The 6153-nt window shown below is 33.4% G+C and overlaps 1 long non-coding RNA gene across 1 annotated transcript; it reads right to left on the bottom strand.

Annotated features, from left to right (window-relative positions):
* Nucleotides 1–2887: 2887 nt before the first annotated feature.
* LOC132716496 (uncharacterized) lies at nucleotides 2888–5463 on the bottom strand. Its single transcript, XR_009623813.1, has 3 exons — nucleotides 5373–5463; nucleotides 4821–4888; nucleotides 2888–3453 (listed from the first exon to the last, which is right to left on the bottom strand). It is a non-coding gene; the product is annotated as an uncharacterized LOC132716496 (long non-coding RNA).
* Nucleotides 5464–6153: the final 690 nt, after the last annotated feature.

Raw genomic sequence — 6153 nt, 5'->3', positions numbered from 1 at the left:
AATGGCGCCCTCAATGTGAAAATGCACAGGGAGATAATAAGAACGGCGAGTGCATTGTTGTAGAATAATGCACGCTTCGGGCCTTCTTTGTTTATATAAAAAAAATCCGATAGTGTTAGAATATTAGATTTATAACAACTGAAGAAAAACATGTACTTTTTCTATTTCAATCTATTCAGGAAGTAAGTCATTGTAATCCTATTTAGTATTTATTTTCTTATTGAAAAATACATGACAGTACTCATACTTCGGTTAAGTGACTTCTTCCGCAACTCAAGTTAGGGAATAGTGAAACCATTTGTGAATGACTTATTTCCTTACTGTTATTCAAATATTCATTGCTGTTTCCTGGTATATCTTATAAGAATAATAATTGCTTTTTATAAATTTACATTTTTAATTAAACTATTAAGTTATTATATTCTTGTCTTTGAAACAATGACATATTAATGATAAACAGAAAAATTCCTACATTATAATTGAGCTTATCTTCCTCAAATACTTATTATACATGATTGTTTGTTAATTTTTTTTTTACAAAGTATTTTAAACCTTTTAAAGTACTTTAAATAAGAAAAAATGGATCTCTGATCGTTTAAAAAAGTAGCCAAAGATTACTAGATATTTAATTTTTCCTTTGCCTTTGTTTGCACCATTATTCATGTGTTTATCCGATATCCCATAGTGATACAATGTTATAAATTCAATGCAGTACTATAGACATTTGAATGAATTTTCTACTTTAATTATTAAAATAATTTTCTACTTTTTTAACTACACTGTTAGCAAGTTAATAAAAAGTTATGGATGTCTTAAGATCTTTTTGAACTAATGAGATGAATGAACATATAACTGTACATCGGAGAAATGGTTTTAAACATCAATTATAGAACACGTTTTTCGACCAAATAACCATTCTCCCAGATGAGCCCTGCACCATTCGGAAAATTAAAGTTGTCTAACTGACCAGTTGCCTGTAAAATTAGGTGGTCCTTGCCAAAATCAGGTGGTCTAGGACCAATGGACCACCGCTTATGTCGAGGCCTGTTATGACCCTCTTTTTTAAACCCTGTATCTAAATATCTGTTCCACAGAACATGCTGGTAGAAATCAGTCTCGGAAGCTCAATGTAGAGACACAACACATTGGTCGATAAAATCAACGGGGGAAATTAGTGAAGACTCGAGACAAAAGAAGAGAGGTAAAGTCTTACAAAGAATTTTATTGCAAAAACGTGTATGCGTTTTTGGATGTTTTTAAAGGAATAAATAAATAAATAACAAGCCAAAAAAACATATCTAGTAATCAAAGCAAAAAAAATCTACTTCTGTTTCCTTTTTTAGTTCCTTATAGCATGTGACCGAAAAGTATCCGCTACCACTTAGGCCTACTTTTCAGTTTATATTTATATTCATTCGTTATGTAATTGTAAATTAAAAATTGTTATGCTTTGAGTTGTATACCATATAATGCTTTCCACTTTATGTCACGTAACTAAATGATAAATCACTTGCCCCTCACCGCTGTGGGTTCGAATCCCGACAGGGACTTTGGATTCTTTCATGTGAAGAAGCTATCCAGCGTGCACGACATTAAATCAGATAAAAAAATCCTTTTGGCTTATTGAAAATTTCATTTACTGAAACACACATTTTTCTTTTTTAGACTATGAATATTAATACATGTATCCAATTTTAACCAACTGAAATGCATATGTATACTTAGATGGAATTTTTTTTATGGAATGAAGGGAATATAACCAAATTATTGTGCATTTTTTTGTCAACAATTTCTGAAATAATATTTTGCAACTTAATGTTTGCCGGACTGTGATATTATTGATTATAGAACAGTCGAAATAGTAAACAGGTTGAAGCACAGATTTTAATTTTTTTACTTCCGTTTAAATTTCGTAAATACGACCCAGTCTCGCAGAAACATGCGAAAGGTGTTTTTGTAACTGCGGAAGATTTGTTTAGTTCTAAAAAAAAGTTTAATGGATAGGAAAATAGTTTAAATTTGTTATCGGCTATTTCCGTCAGTCTCCGGATATCTTATTAGGAATAATCGGCGAGGTGTTCTAAGTTAAAGAAGGAGTAAAATTTCGGTACATGGTTCGCATACTATGGAGGGTTATTTATGCCAAAATTACATCTTGCTTTCTTACGTTACATCGTGCTTTCTAACTTGTACATTATGCATTCTAACATATACGCCCCGGCTTGAGTGGTACTCAGTTATCAACACTTAATAGTGCTGACATCAATGATCCCGAAGGACCATAAAAATATAAAAACACTGAAGTGATGAACGGGACAACTTTTTACAGCCGCCACACAGCACTTGACACCTGCTGTTGTGAAGTATAAAATCTGGAAACAAAGTGATCCCTCGGAAGCATATTAAAAAGCCGACCAATTTATTTACATATATTATAGTGTCGTGGAGTCAGTATGATAAGAATGGTTAATGTCATTGACTTAAAACCGCTTGCCTCTCACAACTGTAGGTTAGAGTCGCGTCAGGGTCTTTGGATTTTTCATGTGAGAATGTTAGCTTACGGAACGTTGGTAGTTCTACTCCGGTGCCCGTTGTGTCTGAAATAATGTACACAGGGACACCAGAGGTCTTCATTCATCAGTAAAGCTTGAAAGTCTCCTTATGATCTGTACTGTGTTGGTGCCACGTAATTCCCAAACCCTCCGAGAAAAAGTATGTTAAGAAGATCATTCAAGCGATAAATGATAAAATACGATATCCTAAAACATGCTATTCATGTTCCTTATGAGATATTACTGGACGTTTATCTTGGTTCTTTGGGACAACAACAAAACAATATCATACTTTAACTAATTTTATTTTATAGTCATACATAGTGGCATATGTAATTTATCTCACTGAGTAATGTCTTAGTTAATCTTTGGCATTTTATGGGAACGACTCCATTTATAAAAGCCAAAAGGTTTGGATACTGGGCATACAAAACCCTGTTAGGGCATCCATAGCAAAGCAAACAAATGACACAAAATCAAAACAAGCAAATGGAACAAACTGTATAGCTTTTTGGAACAGTATGTTCTAGAAAATCATTGATCAAAGCTGTTCAAGCAATTCTAGTCTTTCAATTCTTCATTCACAAAATAGTCAATTTTCACAAATGTATATGAGCAACAACACAGCATTGACACTGTTGCGCGAAATTGGTTCTGGGAAGCAGAAACCAGTATCGCCAGTATCACAAAATGTCTATTCGCCGGACGCAAAATGCAAATTTAGCAGACACAACATGTGAAATCAAGTAGTTGAAATTTCATAGAACACATCTCTGGAGTTGCACCGTTGTCGAATTCTCTCTGCTGGTGGTTTTGGCCCAAGCAGTTTTCCTAAAGATACCTCTTCCATGGTATTTAGTAGGGCTAGCTGTCTTGAAACACGTCGCTTATGTTGGAAAATCTGAAAACATATCAAAAGAGGACAGAAACAACGAAACAAGCATGACGCTAGTATTAAATTTAAGCTCAAATCTTTGGCACTTCACACTCATAATTGACCGAGGAGGGCGGGTGTTTTTTTTTCAATAATTCATTTCTTCCATTGTTACAATATTCGACGCCAGCGTTAAAAGGATATGACGTAGATACAGTACCTACGTCACAACCAGGGCAGGGTATAAGTTGTTCCCCAAATAACAGAGACTATTCTATAGAAATAGCCATCATTATTTGGGACAGCAACAAAACAATATCATACTTTAACTAATTTTATTTTATAGTCATACATAGTGGCATATGTAATTTATCTCACTGAGTAATGTCTTAGTTAATCTTTGGCATTTAATGGGCACGACTCCATTAATAAAAGCCAAAAGGTTTGGATACCGTGCATACAAAACCCTGTTAGGGCATCCATAGCAAAGCAAACAAATGACACAAAATCAAAACAAGCAAATGGAACAAACTGTATAGCTTTTTGGAACATTATGTTCTAGAAAATCATTGATCAAAGCTGTTCAAGCAATACTAGTCTTTCAATTCTTCATTCACAAAATAGTCAATTTTCACAAATGTATATGAGCAACAACACAGCATTGACACTGTTGCGCGAAATTGGTTCTGGGAAGCAGAAACCAGTATCGGCAGTATCACAAAATGTCTATTCGCCGGCCGCCACTAGACTTCGGAATGCGGGATGGTGAACGGGAGATTTCCCGTTTTCCAGTCGAAGGCTCCGCCAATAACATATAATATTGGCTTCGCCAATATCATATTATTATTGGCTCCGGCGAATTGAATACTTAAAAAAAAATTAGTCGTGCCCAGCCATTCTATGATTTATAATACAACACTGCCATGTAGGTAATTCAACTTAGCAAATAAAGCAGCATTCCAATAAATATGCATATACTAGCGCTCATAAATCAAATATGACACTATCTGAAACACAATAATTTGGGAAGTAACCATCAAGATCTCGAGTTCAGTGACATTTCTCCTGACATGAATTTAGCAAAAACATTCAAACCTCCAAATTTATATGTGCTAGCTAAATGTATATACATTTGACATAGTTCTGGCTTCCATAACTTTATATGTCGCTTTTATTTTGACGTTGCGACAGTAAAGTTATGGGTCAACCCTATTTGCAAAGGCTACCAGAATTTTGGCAGTTTGTGAACAGTACATATATAACTATTTAAATCACCTTTATCAATCAAATTTGTGTCAAATAAATATTACCATTTGATAAACAAATAAATTTTGCATCTATTCACTGCTCTCATTAATTATAAAACCTAAATACATGTATCATCATATACCCACCTATTTTAATATTTTTAAGGTACATCAAACTTGTGAATTTGCTACTCCTCAACATTACATGGCAGTTGCTGAATTACAAAATAGAGAAGAGTTATTATAAAAAAAAGTTAATAGTTAATAAATATATAGGGATATATCACCATTAGAGTGACTTATTGATTCCAAAATCAAAATATGACATTGTTGCACAATTCTGAAACTGAAAATTACCCACATAATGCTATGTCAAAATTCTGTTTAAAGACTAGGAATTAAATTACATGTAAAATATTTTCATAAACATTTAGTCAATATATCAATGCAGTGCACCCGAATGATAAAGTTTTGTTAAATAACCTCCTTTACGTATCCAGAACTTTTCACGTGCTTCGGCATACATTTTTGACCCGCCATTTTATCAAATCCTTCTGTTTTTACGTCGTTTTTCCTCAACGGATATCATGTTTATGCTTCGCTTAGTAAAATAAATTAAAACAGATTCATATTCCCATGAACAAAAATATTCATAGAACAAACCTTAATACACAGAATTTCAATTCGATTGCTTTATACCTGACATAGTAATATCTTTCTTGTATTTATTTACATTTTGTCGGTTTCTGTTGACCCGGTCTCCCTAATTACCGACAAGAACCGACAAGAAGTATCGTATAAGTACCTAATCTCACACCCAACCTATTCTCAAACCTTTCATTTATGTGCTGTTATTTTTTACTAGAAGTGACTCTGATGTCCTAAACTTGTGTGCATAAAAGCTTAGTTTCTGACAGACATGTCTGCTGATGTCAAATGAAAACAGTGCATAGGAACAAATATTTACATAACATATTTTATTACTTAGCGTAATTTCATACAAATTGCTATTACCTTTGTAAGTCCCATAAATACACCATTAACTATTTGTGAAAATGAATATTATAGACAAAAATATCTTAAAGCAAGTAACTGCATCGTGTAGGGTACTTCATTGTCATGTGATAGTCATATAACAATCACTTCTTTGGCTAAACTAAACAGTAGAATTTTAGAGATACTTGAAGGGGTTTGAGATTAGGTTCTCTATTTTAAGCGGCAATGTTAGTTTTAAAACAGAGGGTTGTGCTTTTCCAAGATGGAAATAGAGCTTTTCTGTACGAAATCTGCTGTGGTCATAGTATTATTTTTACAATAGGTTTATCTCTTAGATTTGGTTTGCTAAATTGCTAATCATGGTCATGCAACTACATAGTTAGGTGAAGAAGCAGGCGCTTGTTTTGGTTGAGTCTATTATGTTTTGTTTAGGGGGTTGAGTTGTCATACACAAATTTACAATTTATATGCATTTATTTATTTT

This window comes from Ruditapes philippinarum, unplaced genomic scaffold (genome assembly GCF_026571515.1).
Source record: "Ruditapes philippinarum isolate M1 unplaced genomic scaffold, ASM2657151v2 ctg3398_1_1_1_1, whole genome shotgun sequence".
NCBI classification, from domain to species: domain Eukaryota; kingdom Metazoa; phylum Mollusca; class Bivalvia; order Venerida; family Veneridae; genus Ruditapes; species Ruditapes philippinarum.
The sequence above is the reverse complement of the archived record's forward strand: the minus strand, read 5'-3'. Positions and strand labels throughout refer to the sequence as shown.